Source organism: Typopeltis vanoorti, chromosome 23 (assembly GCF_054136105.1).
Source record: "Typopeltis vanoorti isolate ZY-2024b chromosome 23, IOZ_Tvanoo_1.0, whole genome shotgun sequence".
In the NCBI taxonomy this organism is placed as follows: Eukaryota; Metazoa; Arthropoda; class Arachnida; order Uropygi; family Thelyphonidae; genus Typopeltis; species Typopeltis vanoorti.
This window is the reverse complement of record NC_143571.1, coordinates 17,181,694-17,197,750: the sequence shown is the minus strand read 5'-3', so window position 1 is coordinate 17,197,750 and position 16,057 is coordinate 17,181,694.

Sequence of the window (16,057 nt, the reverse complement as noted above, 5' to 3'; positions counted from 1 at the left end):
CGAGGCCATTTAGCCCTATCTAACTTTTGGAGACTGAGTGGGCAGTTCAATCTCCACTGGTACCAACAGAGATAGATGGCCCAAGGCTATCACTAATTAAGCGGTACACAGTGAAGAGAGACGGCTCAAATGTGCCGCCATCTCGTGGTCCCTAACCCTAACACAATATATTTAATGTCTGAAATAATGTGGGTTCTACGATCGATTTTCTTGAGTTTACGGGACGAAAAACCCGCTTGCCCGTGCCAGAGATCGACTAACTCGGGAACCGGTCGAAAAAAGGCTTAGAAAAATTTCCTCTAGTCGCCGACTAGACTCGAAACCAAGTCTTCCTTCGTGCGGCCAAGCGCCGTTGTGTGTAAACGCCATATCCACTGAGCTACAGAGGCTCTAATATATATATATATATTCATTTTTCTAAATTAAATTTTCTAAAACCCGAAAATTATAACACATTTATTTGAAAAAACGCAACATGCTTCATCAAGAATGACTTCATCAGGCGATAAGAACATAGAAAGATATTAAAAGACACTGAAATTAACATTGACACACTCTAAAGCTATACAATTATAAAGCCATAATATTCGACTGAATATTATGATAATTTCAATGTTAATTTCAGTATCGTTTAATATCTTTCTATGTTCTTATCGCCTGATGAAGTCATTTTTGACGAAACATGTTGCGTTTTTTCAAATAAATGTCATTGTTATAATTCTCGGGTTTTAATTCAGTTAATTTAGAAAAATGAACATATCCCAACCCCGAGTTAATAGTACTAATCATATATATATAGAAAAATTCACTGGTCAGTGGTCGGAATTAAACCTCATACAAATCTTTCTGTTCATCTATCTAGATTTATGTATGCGGAAGCGTTATCACAAGGCTTAGAAAAAATTAAATCTCAACAAAAAGAAGAATCTACAATCATTTTGTATTATAGTCTAAGCCAATAAGAATACAATTTGGCTGGCTAAATCCCAAATTGTCAGCCCATTCTCGTTCGTGCAATATCTGGGTAGATACCTAACAGGGTGGACCACGATTTAAAGGCGATGTGGAGGTCGCCACTCAGTTATACAGCTTTGACCTTTAAAAACCCTTGTTAAAATTGTAGATAGGGAGGTAGTGGTGATGTAAGTTTTCCATGTAATACTATCATATCCTGTACTCATTGAGAGTATGTTTTCCCTCGTGGATATTCAAGAAAATCAACCGTATAAATCCTAGTATTTCAGACAATAATATATATACATAATTTTCCTATTGGGATGACAAGATGGTGAAAGTTATCTTCTACTCTCCTACCCAGATACAAATTAAAATGACATGATTGGCTAACTATTCATCCTTAGCCAATCTGTCCATTATTCTTCAAAAGTTAGGAATTGGCCAAAAATAAAAGCGGATCAATTCTGTAAAGCATTTGACTCCCCAAAAGGGAAAGGATATTTATTTACCCAAAACTATTTTTTGAAGACTAATGGATACCTCACCTCCACCATTACTTAATCACACAATAGCTAGCCAGACACCATTACTGATCGTTTTTAACAGGCACCAATTTTAAGGCAAATACCAGGGCAGGGGTATTTTGGAAAACTAGTGTATCATTCACTAGAATATTTGTGAAAAGGGATGACACATCATAGCTCACTTAGCAATCATTTACCTCCAATTGTCCATGTTAGCCTAGTGGCTATGTGTTTTGCAACCATGTGCCTGGGGAAGGAGTGTCGTATGTTTGATTCCCATGACATGAGGAGCTTAAGGATCTTCCTCAGGCATAGCAAAGTTAGCCAGTCTTGGGAGTGGACGGCAGGGTTTTTCATCCAGCAGGCAGGCAAACTGGCCCCGTGAACACACACGGATATCGTCAGGAATACTTAAGACAATCCTTCCAGCCATAGGTCTGAATTGTCAGCTATGCTGGCCCCGAGTCCGGATAAAAAATAGGGGGGGGGGATTGAGGTGGTGCTGAACCTCCCTGTAAAAGGGGCTCACTGCGTTTGAATCACCATACGAAATGAACCTTCAATTGAAGGTTCTATAGCATGTTGAATTTTTTTGTAAGACAATGTCTTCTGGATATACTTATTGATACACTACCAATAATAGTCTGGATACCCGTTATTTGAAGTTATGGAACATTCTCAGGTTCGTTAATAACATAAAAATGGTCTAGATAATAGGAAGCAGTATTTCATCATAGCAGTTGAATACAAGTGGTATAGCAAAATGACATGAACTCGGTGACTTCGCAAGAGTGTTATCATGGGCTGTCACATTAGTGGCATGTCCATACATGCCATTGCCACTCAACTGGAGCATCCAAAAATCAACAGTTGGTGATCTGATCATCAAATGGAGACGTTCTGGCATCACTAGTGCAGGAAAACTCAGGGGGGGGTCACCAAAAATGACTGGCAGGGACAGGATGTTGAAACTGGCAGCACATAAAAATTGGCTGATATTGGCATATACCATCCATGATAAAGTCCAGTGCAGAAACACCATGGTGAGCACTAATGCTGTACTAGAAGAACTCCATTTATGTTTCCACGGAAGAGCAGCGGCACAGAAGTCAAACATCACAATGATAAACAAAGCGGCTCGTCTGGCCTGCTGCAAAGAGTGTGGAGAATTGATCAGTAGAAAATGGTACTCTGAAGCAATGAATTAAGGTTCACCTGTTTCCAGTCTGATAGCAGGGTGTGGAGGCAGCCTTGTTACCAGTGTTGTACCCACAGTAGTCTGGTGGTGGAGTAATGGTGTGGGGGTACATTCGGGTGGTTTGGAGTGGGACCACTAGTCATTGTCTGTGGTTCCATGAAGGCAGCTCAGTACCTTGATATTCTGGATAATCAGGTGCTACGTACATTGTGGTTTTTATGAAACGGACCTGTTGCAATCAAGACAATGCCACAAAGCTGCAGCTGTTATGGAATGGTATGAAGAGATGGGTGTTAAACGACTGCCCTTGCCTGTAGTCCTGACCTCAACCCCATCGAACACCTGTGGGACAAATTGGAGCCTGATTGACAGAGCTGCACATACTTCATCTGTCATTAAACTCAGTGCTGTTTTGATGGAGGAATGGAGACAAATTCTACCTGATGTCTGCTGCACAGCAGTGATCAAAGGTGTACATACCTGATAATAATCTTCGCTTGCTGGTATCAATTGTAAATTGCTACAAATTTGTCTGGACAATTTGGTAGAGTAGATAGTGTATCTCCTTAGACTCAACTATTCCAATGCATTTCTATACTGATCATTCTCCATAATTCACCACTCCTTCCATTCACTTTCTTTATGCTATCCATTCCAACTCCTTCCACTTACCTGTTCCTCTTGCATTCCCATTCTCTCATCGTCTCTCAGAGTACTACTACTACTTCCATTAACAAACACTAGTATTATGTTATGCTGTCCGCTCTGTTGTTCTTTCACTTCACCTTTTACTTCCTGATCTCTTGCTTTCATTAGTCTTTGTACTTCCTTCTAGCAAGTCATTCCAACTGACTTATACCAAACCCATTCAAATGAAATTCATCACTTTTGTACCACTATTCTCCCCTGAAACCCATACCATACGTCTACAAACTGCACTCCTCATCCATTCATGATTCTTGCTCTCCACTTCAATGTCATATCTTGACAACACTGTCATTTCCTGTCACTGTTCTTTCACTCTCCTTATAACCATCCTTACATTTTCCTTATGCCAACAAACCATTTGTTCCCACAATCACGTCTCTCACTTGTTGCATAAATCATACCCACTTCAAAAGCAGCTTAAGTTAAAACTGAAGAGAAATGAACCACTCATTCCAAAATATCTTCTATGATTAGTAAAACTTATTATTTTTTTTTAACAGCAATCTTTAATTATATAGTTTATTTAAGTATAAAGAGCTAATACGCTTCATTTCGGCAATGAAAACAATCTTTGAGTTTCTTATTCGGTTTTAAAACTATGTGGGATTTAATATCCCCTTAATTTAAGTATATAGTTTATGTTAGTTACTACATGGCAAATTTAAGAATTGCAAAGAATGGAAGTGTCTCTTCATTTTCTTTGGACTGATAAATTTCCAGGGTGTCATTGATCAATATCTTAAGTAAATGAGCAGAGAAGGATTTTATATTTCCAGTAACAACCTTCTTCAATGAAAAACAGCCAAAAGGTCACTCGTTCAACTTGAGTTATCACAAAAAAAATAATATTGGTTTAAAAAGTTACCAATAGTGTTATAACATTAAAGAGATTTTTTATTTATTCTTAAATATCAATCTCATACAATAGGTTCCAAGACCTATCTATGTGTTATGTGCATTTACACAGTATTCTCAGCAGATAAATGTTAATGATAAAATGCAAAAGAGGAAATACGAGTTACTTTGAGCTGAATAACATGCATCCAAAAAGTATTGCAAAAGATAAAGCAATGCCATTGCAAATGGCAGCTAAAAACAGATGTACGAGTACAGGAAACTACTTGCAACTTGGCTAGCTGATTGGATGGTATCTCTACTGTCCCATAGGATAGAGAATTCAAATTCTGTGATTGCAAATCTCTTTAGGTTGCAGATGAATTTCATTGCCAAATGTGAGAGCATGCTGCATATTGGAGGTCTGAATTAGCTTGAAAATATTTCGTGTTTAGTCTTCAGAGTTCTGTATTATTTTGGCCATGAATGGGTTGGTAATCCACAATACATAGGTGTGGCTTGTTTTTGCAAATGGGGTTTGGCAATCAGCCTGGTATTGCTGTGTAATAAGCATATTTTCCCTAGTTGTAGGAAATGCCTACTACATTCCAAGATGCTTGATGTTTCCCCAGCCTGCATATTGGAGGCCGGAAGGGGCTACTGCCATGTTGGATTGCATTTGATGTCTTCTGCCATCTCTTAACACATGATACATGATTCCATGCTTAATTAGGGAATCAAGAAGTAGGATGGTTCTGTCCAAATAGCTACACACTGTAATTAACCAGAAAACATTGCCTTTCATTTGGGATGAAGCAGTAGGATTGTTCTGTAGTATAGTCAGTAGACAGTCCTGATAATGTGTTTGGGGTCTACCCAACTGGCTAGCAAATGTTCCTACTACTATTGCCTGCTCTTCAAAATCCTATTTACAGAGAATTGAAGCATGGCAGTGGAGGAAGCCCTGCCAAGACAATGCATGGATAAGAAACTGGACAATTATATGTATCCAATTCTGGAGAGTCTTTTGTCCCTCCTCTGTAGGTTTTCAACATTGGCTGATAAGGACTTCCTTCAAGAATAGTGATAAAACTGGAGAATTTTTAATTAAAAAATACTAAAAAAGTCAAAAGCATCAAGCCTCTGGATTAATATAATCTAATACAAAATTTGAATAATCCCACATCCATTTTGCCAATATTTGTGGACGCAAACATTATAGAAGTATACCAAGGGATCACATTTTGATGCATTTAATGCATCACAATTACATTTCATTGTGATGTATTAAAATTAATTACAATCTCCCCCCACCAGGATTTCTGGATCTTTCGCTCCAGTCACAAACAATTGAATAATTCTTATTTTTCCAAGTTAGCAGAATTATATTCTATTCAAATTTTAAGTTTTTAAATTCGTCGTGTTTTTAAAGAGATATTCTAGCATGATGTCCAGTCTAAGAATTTGACATTTTTAGTATTACTTCTTAAGCGCATTTTAAGTTCTCAACACTCAAACTTTGTAACACTAGCAATATGATATTCACCAACAGATTTTTCACAAGTAATGCAACAGGACAAAGCAAAAAAAAAGTCCACTAAGTTGGCAGATCATTTATTTTCATCTATATTGTATTGTAAATTTCACACACAAAATTGATAAGTTTATTATTACTTGTATTTCTTTTGCATTGTCAGGGATAGTTTCACTGTGCCACAAAGTCCTTCAGAGTAATTCTGAAATGAAGTCTGCTGGCTTCCAAGTAATTAGAAGATATTCATCAAATTCCTGTGCAGTAATATGTAAGACTACAGTCAAGGAACCAATATAATTCTTCACAACATGGATCTGAATTGCCTTTTTAGAACATCAAAAGTTAAAATTTTCTATATTGCAAAATTCTTCAGTTCCAACATTATCACACATCTCCGTGAAGTATGAAGACTCATGTTGGAAGGCCTACACTGAACAATACTATTATTGAACCCCCCTCCTTTAATTCATTCAATGACAAAAATCCTCTCCAAGGAAATAACGTCACATGATTGCTAACCACACAACTATCAGGGATGACTTCTTCTGTCTTCATGTATTAAAACTTTCCAACACCCTATGGTTCTTTTATATTCCCTCCCTCTCTCACATCTATCAACTAACCTTTATAAATCCCCACACACCAATTTATCTTCATAAGGATCAATTACCCATGACCCCCCTTCCACCTCCCCCAAGAAAACAACTATGTGTACAACAGTCTGGAAGCAGTCTTATCAAAACTTTATATAAATAGATGAAACATCTTTACCCCTGCTTGTCTGTTAAAACATTCAAGTGAACTTGTTATTATGAGTTATTTTTTGTCCACTTTGGTGATGTTCTCTGAACAACTCCTGTTCACAATCACTCTCTAAATCCCTAACCTCATCAATTTTTGGCACTGCAGACCCTGAGCCAAAGTGCATAACTTTACTTTGTCACATTAGCCTTTGCATGCAATGTCATGCTCTATCCTACAGGATCTCTACACCATCTTTATTAACTACTGCCGTCTCCAGCAAACAACCACACCCTTCACAAAATGGTGCTGCCTCCACAGAATATATTCCTATCTACCCATTCTACTCTAACTCATCAGTAGCTTATAGACATAAAAAATACACTAAAGCCTCTTGACTCACACTTCAGTCCCACACCCTCAACATTCATTAAGATTATCCTTTCTTTTACATTTTATGTTGTTCCTACCATTAAAGGTTATTCGTAAGCCTATAGTACATTTTGTACAGTGGGCAGATAAGGAATATTTTGTTTCTAATTTTATTATATATTTTTTGTATTTTCATTTATTTTTTACACAGTCTGGAAACCCTGTTCTAGAGACCAAACATGGAACTTTTTCAAGTCACTTCAGGCCTCTAATATGTATGGCAGTGGTCTCGCATCAGATGATGACATTCATAACATGAAACAAACACAAGTTCTCTTTGAAAATTTCTTATACTCAGTTCTTCTCACAATCTGATTTTGCCTGACTTGCCATGCTGGTTACCTTTTTGCTTATAATTCATTCATGAGCTAGCTAGCTAGCTAATCACCTTTAGGTTCTATTACATTCTCTTGTAGATCCTGCTTAATTTGCACATGATTTATCCTCCTGACCCTGTGCATGCAAGGTATTTTGATATTGCTTTCCTTAAACATCATTTTACTATTTCTCTTGCAATGCTCCAAGCTACCTCTTAAGTTTGTTATAATCAACTCCAGTGTCACATATACCTCTTCTTTACTGGAAGTTATTTCAGTATGTTTAACAACTAGCCACATGAACACTGCATGATCACTTTCTCAAACTGAAAGCAAAGTGGCTACTTTGATTAAGGTCAAATTCTGATGATCCCAATACATTCAAACACTAACTCTAAGTTCATGCTGTTTCAGGTAATACTTAGTAGCTACATAAATTCATCCTACCATGCATCTTTTCTATGTCTCCATAGCTGGCATTCTCCATAATAATTACTCAGCCTACACTTGTGCTAAATGGGTGATGCATGGCATTTACATCTTCCTTTGTAACTTCACCTCCAAGCATGTAGGATCCTTTTGTCATTATCTTGCTAGATCTCAAATTTTCGCTTCCCCTCCATTGTTTACTTCTGCTGAAGTTATGTAGATACGGCAGGAGTTCTACACTTGGTTGCAATTCATCTAATAACTCCCCTCCCTCATATACACAATATCCCCATGACAGACAAGCATTACATATTGTTTCATGAAATAGCAAAATTTTCTGAATGGAAGAAAGAATTTATTTTTTATTGATCCAAGAGTTTATTCTTACAGGTGGATATGTAAATAATACACTTTCCTTTCTTGCACAAGAAACTGCCAATTTAAAGTGTCAACTGAATTTAGAGCAGTCATGTTGGCAACATATTTCTATCTACCTCTCTCATCTAACAGATTATGTTGAATAACAAAACCAACATGTTTAAAAGATTTTGACATCAATAAAGGACTCTTACATGGATGTTGCAACACTAAGTGTAGCCCTAATTTTGCTCAAATCCCACAAATATACTTCAAAGGAAATCATCTATAAATATAAAATGTATAGATAAATATCATGTTACTTTTGTGTAAATAGTGACTTCTAACTGAGTTACCCACATTTCTGTGGTACAGAATCATGCAGTATTCAAAAGCCCCATCAAAACTGGCAATTCTTACAATGAGAAGCAACAAAGATCACTATCATAAAAAACAGAAAGGAACAGGGGGTTAGTGTGAAGCAGTGAACTCCCAGCAATACCTTTGATTTAGAGAATTTTTTTTTTTAAAATATGAAATAACCCGACTGCATTACTAACTGAATAAGATGTGGCAATTGTGTAGTAAGTGGAAATGTCAGGTAAGACATTGCCATTTCTAATTAATGTTTATGAATGGACACAATATCCAAGATCATAATTTTTTAATTTTTATTTTTCAGTTAACAATTTGAAATAGGCTGAATTTTTAATGTATGAAGATGATATGTTGAGCTAGTGCTTGTGCTAAATATAAATGGCGATAATGTTGTGATAGTCAGGAGATGGGTACAAAAAGATGTGGATGGCATGCATCAGCAAATTAACTGAATTAGCAGAGGGTAAGTAATAATCACGAACTGCATTCCAAAAGGAGGGAAACGAGGCCAAGGACATCCTAAAAGAAGGTGGAGTGATGAATTGTCAAATTTTGGTCAACCATTGCCAAGGATAGAAAACGGTGGAAAGAACTGGAGGAGGCCTTCGTCCAGCAGTGGACAGAAAATGGCTGAAAAGAAGAAGTAGTAATAATCATGGAGAACTTCAATTAGAGCAATATACAGAGCGGCCACTTTATTAAGAACAGCATTTAATAATGAATAGGATCCCTTTCACTTTAACAGCCTATATTCACTTGAATCAATATGGCATTGATTCAGCTAATTGTCTAAAACAGTCCTCTGGGATGTTTTAGACAATTGCAAATTAGATGGTAGCAAGTTGCTGCTGTAAACTGCTCATTCCACCTCATTTTGGAGCTGCTCTATGGGATTGAGGTCCAAAGACTAAGCAGGCCACTGAATTGAAGGGAACTCGCTAGCGTGTTCCTTGAACCACTTCAACACACAACACACTTTGTAGCATGGCACAACGTCTTGCAAGAATGGAAGTGGAAACATGAAAGTGATAGAGAGGATTCAGAGACAAATGAGCAAAATGATATATGGTTTGTGAGGTACAAAGTTTAGGTCATATGCAGAAAAGAAGACTGACAGAAATCAAACCTAAATTAATAAAAGAATTTTAGAGAGCAGATAGTCAATATTATCTATTATTCTGCAATATGACTAGACGAGGAAACAAGATATTTCCTTTGGATATTGTTAAAATGTGGTTAGCAAAGGGGGGGGGGATAATTTTTTTTTTTGTTGAAAGTTTATTTTTCACTTGGTCAGACTATAATAAATTTAGTTTAATCCTTTATCCAAGTGTGCGCAAACAAAGTTTGTGCCTGAAAGTATCTTCAGGACTGGGGTAAAGTGGTACAACACCTGGTATCTCCACTTGGGCCTGGCTCCCACTGAAGAGACCTCAATAAAGGTTGAAACTAGTCTGGGTAGTGGCCCTTCCCTTAATGCATAACATTATACATATCCACAAGGAGATGTGTTTTGCATTATGGGAGATACTAGGAAAGGAGTGTTGGTAGCTTGCTCCACCTTTGCAAGGAGTTGCCCGGTGTTGTACCACTTTACCCCAGTCCTGAAGATACTTTCAGGCATAAACCTTGTTTGCACACACTTGGATAAAGGATTAAACTAAATTTATTATAATTTTTTTTTTTTTTTGCACCGAGTACAGTGCATACATGAAATAGATTGCTAGAGATTGCTTTGCTGTCAGTGAACAAATTTAAAGAGAGGTATCTATAAAGAAGGCCATGTAATAATTAGTCCACGCAGCCAGCTTGCTACTTTCAAAGTAACATGAGAAGCTATATATGACTGGGATGAAGAGTTGTTGTACTTGAATGAGCTGAACACAAAATGAATCAACCCAAAAGAAGCTGTATTTTGATACTGACGAACAGTCTGTTCAACAAGGTTGCCATTACATTAAAATGTCAATATTTTGAACAAGATATTAATTGCTATTTTGCAAGGACTGCTTGATTAGGTGTGAAATATTAAGTGAATTAATTAATGGTCTGATGAATGTGTATTATCATTCAGCTGCATGTGTTGTTCCATATAGGTTTAAGAAAAGGAAATCCCAGTCAACTCTACAAGACTAGCTTACTTGACTTTCAATTAAAATATCCATATAAATGTTCCTCATTTCGTAGACGGTATTTGCTGAAATCCAAGTGTATGCAAACCAAAAAAGTATATTCTCTATACCTGAAACACTCATATCATTTGTATGAGTGTCTCAGGCAAAATCTGTGCACAACAATTTTAGAAGCAATTAAAAAAAACTTAAGTTATGGAAATGAGGAGTCTACTGTACTCAGCCTATCAGTACCACTATATTACCACTTGTTCTGATGGATTGTTCAGTTTCTGCGGGAATGGAATCTTCTTTGAAAACATTAAGATTTTTGCCTCTACGGACTGACCCTGACATTAATGAGAAAAATTGCTTGCATGCATGACACACCAGAGAGAGAGAGAGAGATGATCAACACCACAGGTCAAAACTGCTTGTTATTAAATAATGCTTTTCAACTAAAAATTTTTGAAATGTTAAAAAACTGAAACATCTGAAAGCTTTGATCATCCTTGAATAAAACTGGTATAACTTCATTATTCATTAACAGAGGTTGGAAGCTCTATTGATAAAGGTGTTTATAACACTGTACTGTTGGGAGGTGGGTTTTCAGTAAGCTGAGAAAGAAAGAGTGCCAATGGGAAGGACAAGTGACAACAGTATCTAGAAAAGCCAGGCTATTATTTCCTTTTTCTATGATGAACTGGATTCTGGGATGCTGGCTGTTAAGATGGAGGAGGAAGAAGTCCACTGAGTTATATGGCCGAATAAAGAACATCAATATATCTTAGTCAGATAGATGGTTTGAGAATGGCAGTATCAAGGGCATATGTTTTAAAATGCCCTATAAAGAAATCAGCTAAAGGGGAGAGAGCCAATGGCTGTATCATCGTTCCAAGAGAAGCAGTCAGAATGAATAGCAAAATTCAAAAGATTAATGATATTAGGAGAGAGGAGGGAGAAGAGTATCCAAGATTATAAACTTGATCTTTACTGAAAAGTAGTTGCTTTTTTTTTTTTTTTTTTTTTAAACCTAAACAGGAAATGAATATCAGAAAATACTGAAGTTTTTGAAAAAGTATGAATAAAGAGCACAACTAATAATAACAGCAAACATCTGTTAAATTTCTGCTTAGGATGGCCTGAAAAGTTCTCGGCCTAACAATGAAAAAACGAATTTATAATTTCAAAATAATTTTTTATTTTTCAACATAATCTCCCTTGAGATTAATACATTTATTCCAGTGGTGCTCGAGTGCCATTATCCCGTCCCTGTAGTGGTTCTCAGTAAGACCTGCAAAATAACCCTCTACAACTGCAATCACCTCTTGATTCAAAGAAAAACGTTGCCCAGAGAGGAAGAGTTTTAGTTTTGGGAAGAGATAGAATTCCGAGGGGGCCAAATCTGGGGAATATGGTGGATGTTACAACAATTCATAGTGCAGATCCCTGAATTTCCCCATTGCCAAAACACCTTTTGTGGGAAGGTGCATTGTTCTGATTGAAAGATGATTTTTTTTCTTCTGCAAATGGGTATTTTCTCATGAATTTTTTCGTCTAGTCTGGTTAAAAGATCAGAGATTGTTTTATCCTTTTCAAGATGATTAATAAACAAAATGCCTTTAGCATCACAAACACCGATGCTATGACCTTTCCTGCTGATGGAACCGACTGTCTTCTTCGGCACTGAACAACTGGCTTCTGTCCACTGTTTTGACTGCTGTTTGGATTCTGGTGTGTAATGGTGAATCAAAGTCTCATTGATAATAATAAATCAAAGCACAAAATCAGTTTTATTCTTGTTAAAACTCTCCAAGCACTGTTCACAGATTTTCATGCGAGTGCATTTTTGATCTGCTGTGAGCAAGTGCAGCACCTATCTTGCACAAAGCTTTTTCATTTGCAATTCTTCATGCAAAATATATCCTACATGTTCTTTTGAAATGCTTATAATCTCAGCAATTTCAAGCACTCTGACTCGCCGGTCATCAAATACCATATCGTGCACTTGATCAATGATTTCTGGTGTTGTTACACTTTTTGGACGTCCTTCACGTGGATCATCAAGGCTGGTATGGCAACGTTTAAACTCGGCAGCCCATTTCTTAATTGTCGAAAACGAAGGGAAAGAGTGTCCATAAACTTTTATGAACTTCCAATGAATTTCTTTTGGTGTTAAACCTTCTTTTGCAAAGAATTTTATAACCGCATAATACTCAATTTTATCCATTTCAAGGGATACAGACAACATTTTTGCTTCTTTTGCTGTATAAAACAAACTACTTGATAGAATGACTTGCAATTTCACATGGATGCTTATGACAGATGTACCAACTTAGGAAAAAAAAAATCTTCGAGATAGTGATGCCATCTATGGTCGAGGCTGAGAACTTTTCAGACCACTCTCATAATACCACATTAAATAAAACTGTTGAGATATTCACACAGAAAAAAGGCAAAAAAACTGTTGATAGTGATGTCTTCAGACTGGTCCAAGATACAAGAGATTCCTGTATTTCAACAGATATGAAATAGTAAGCAGTCCATGAAATGAAGAAAGTCAATATGTTCCTGGTCACCACCTGCTGTTGTTGAGTAGAAGCAGACCATTGAAAAGAAAATGTAATAAAGTTTTGAAAAGAATCAAACCAAACTACTATCAGGTATGAATTGTGGACTTAAACATACAAACATCATTGAAGGAAAAATGAAGCGTTTTTAAAGTGTGGCAAAATCTGAATGAAATGCTGAATAACTTAGAACTTAGCCATGAAAGTAAGAACTGTCATAAAGTCGAAACTCATATTTCAGTAAATTCAATATATGAATTTAAAAAAGTGCAAATTGCAAAGAAATTTCTTTACTGAGGATCTCATTTAAGATTTTCTCAAGCAGCACAGAAAAGTAAGAAAAAACTGAAGGAAGGAGTAAAAATTAAGCTAGATTTAGGCCATGGTAAGATTTGTATTGCAAAAAGAAGTTGAGAAATCATGAGAATATATCAAGGGTCTCTGAGTTTTGTATGTGATGTTTTCTGGAAAAAATGTTCAAAACACTAAATCTATATAATACATTACTTACTTTGCAAGTTGCAAATCAGCAGTTAAAACTGAAGGGTGCATGAAGATGGTTTGATGCTACGACATGTAAACAGAATTTTACACTATCACAAATGTTATTTATAGAATATCTGGCTGCGCCCATCATGAACTAAAGGTGTAATAAAATTGAAGCCAATATTTAAATAGTAGATATTAAGATTAGACTTAATTCTTCACCCTGCAGATGACATCGTCCTAAATCTTAAGGTCTTCAGGAGTCTTTAATCAAATTAAATAACATATATTTTGAAAATCAACAATAAAATAAACCATGAAAAGAGGCAGCAAAACAGAAAAGTTTTTTTCAGTAGTGAATTTACAGAACAGGTTATATATTTTTATCATTTAGCATAAATTTTTAGCACACCAGCAAAATAAATATGGAAATCATTAACAGAATAAATAAAACAGCAAGATAAGAAGACAGTTAAATAAATTTATACTGAATGAGAAAAATCAGTCAAAAGACTAAGCTAACAATATACAAAATAGCATTCAACCAAGCAGCTAAAATTATGAGGCTAATTATGACAACTGCATAAGTTCTCTGGCTAGCTTACTGTTTTGTAGGATTAAAACCTGGGAGAATTTTTTTCTTTGAGAAAAAAAATTCCCCAAAAAAAGGCCACCTCATCTTCTTGAATGTACTTCTTAACTCACATCCCTGGATAACATACAGCAAAATTCATGTGATGGATGTAAGTTACAATACGTACAGGTCTCCACTTGCAGAAAGCACCTAGTAGTATAATTAACCATGCAGCTATTCTTTTCAGCAACTAAATTGCAATGTGTGTACATACCAGCTTTATTCACAAATTAAATGTGCTACCCAAGGTCAAATTAAATTACCAATAAAGCTGTACAGGGTTCCATACCAGTGCTTCAACATGGAAAGAGTGTCTGGATTCATATCTTGTTGAAGTTTTCGCCCATTATGTCAAAACCTTAGAAGTGACAAAATTTCTCACTCAAAACTTCATCTTTCAAGTCACACAAAAATGATAACCCAATCATCAGGACATGTGCAGCTTATAACCTCAATACATAAGATACATGTACTAAATTTGTTGGAAAAATGTTCAATTCCTATTTTATTAATGTTCAGCTTCCTGAACATTAATAAAATACATATTGAAGATATGTAATAGGTGCAAAGTATACTGGCAAATAAGACCTCCCCCCCCCCCCCAGGCAAGATGCAGCGATTTTAATTCCAAAATATTAAAAACACATATCAAGTTAATATTCATGAATGGTATTAAAAACTGTCCTCCTCATCCCTAACATAACCGGGTTTGAGAGGGGGGGAGAGGAAAATTCCTAATAGTGAGACTGTACTAATATACCAATACAATATACCACTAACAAATCTGGGATGGCTTGAATGGCTAAATGTTTTTATAAGATTATAAAAAACTGTACATTATAAAATACCGATGCACAATTTTTATGCGATCTTTTCGGTGATATCCAGATTGCACATGCTTTCTAATCTGTTAACAGATATCAGTCTTTTACAGGGCAAATATTCCGCACACCCACGAAATAGTAATATCATTGGTATATTTTTGCATTTATTGCTGTTAAAGATTTCTTAATTGCCTCCTGGCTTCATGTGATTGCTAAAATTAAACACAATATACTAATGCTTAATGAAAAGGATACTTTTGGACATATTAATATTGCATAACATTTGTGTTATAGTTTGCCCACTGTTTGCAGGTCTCTGCTTGGCATTTTGACAAGAATAGTCTATTCATGCTGAAGGGGAGAAAGAAATGAAGGGTGTATGAATTGGTCGCCAACATGCGAAATCACGTGCTTTCTTGTCTGTCGCTGTACTAGTAGTAGCTTGATTTTTGTTGTCACTTTTTTGCATTATTTTTTTTATTATTAATTTGTATGATGGATCCAGTACAGTCAACAAGTTCTGTTGTTAAACGTTTCAGTAGTTCTTGCAAAAGAATATTGAATAATGTGCTGACATTCTGCGAAAAAGAATCGTCTCCTTGTTTCCCTTTCTCAAGTCATAAAACGTGCAAGTGCAATTGCAGGTGTATCGGGTCGACTGTTAAAAGAATTCGTAGGGAATCAAAAGGTGAAGGTAAGCCAAAATTTAAATCTCCTAAAAAAAAGCACCAGAGGGAAAAAACCATCGAAACCGTAGCTTTGAATGATTTTGATGTAGAAGTTATAAGAACTATTCACGAATTTTATGTGGTCAAGAAAAGAGTGCCAACTGTTCCGAAATCGATTCCTGTGCTTAAAGAAAAAATTACTTTTCCCTGGAAAAGAGAAACTTTAAGGAAAATACTTCATGAAATCTGATTTTGTTTTCAAAAGTTCCAGAATAAAAGGAAACTTATCATGGAGTGAAGTCACATTGTTTTATCTAGAACGCAGTATTTGAGAGCAATACGACATTTCAGGGAG